Below are 281 nucleotides of genomic sequence, written 5' to 3' on the forward strand. Positions count from 1 at the left end.
TATTATGATTGAATATATACTACGCGCTGCATCAGTCGGCGCCAACTCAACGTTCTCGACATCGTACACTGAAAGAGACAGCATCTTTTTTTTCTTCTCGATACGCAAAGAAGGCAAAGAGTAATGCCTCTCTACATGCTCTTGCAGCTTTTCTATTAACTGCGTAATGAGTATGTCCTTTTATTTTATAACTTTTCTGCGCGCTTCGTAATTTAGTGTGTATTATTTCGAATGATATTTTTTTTTTTTTTTCATTTTTGTATTTTCTTTTTTTTTTTTTT

The sequence above is a fragment of the Apis dorsata genome, unplaced genomic scaffold (assembly GCF_000469605.1).
Source record: "Apis dorsata unplaced genomic scaffold, Apis dorsata 1.3 scaffold_434, whole genome shotgun sequence".
NCBI lineage: Eukaryota > Metazoa > Arthropoda > Insecta > Hymenoptera > Apidae > Apis > Apis dorsata.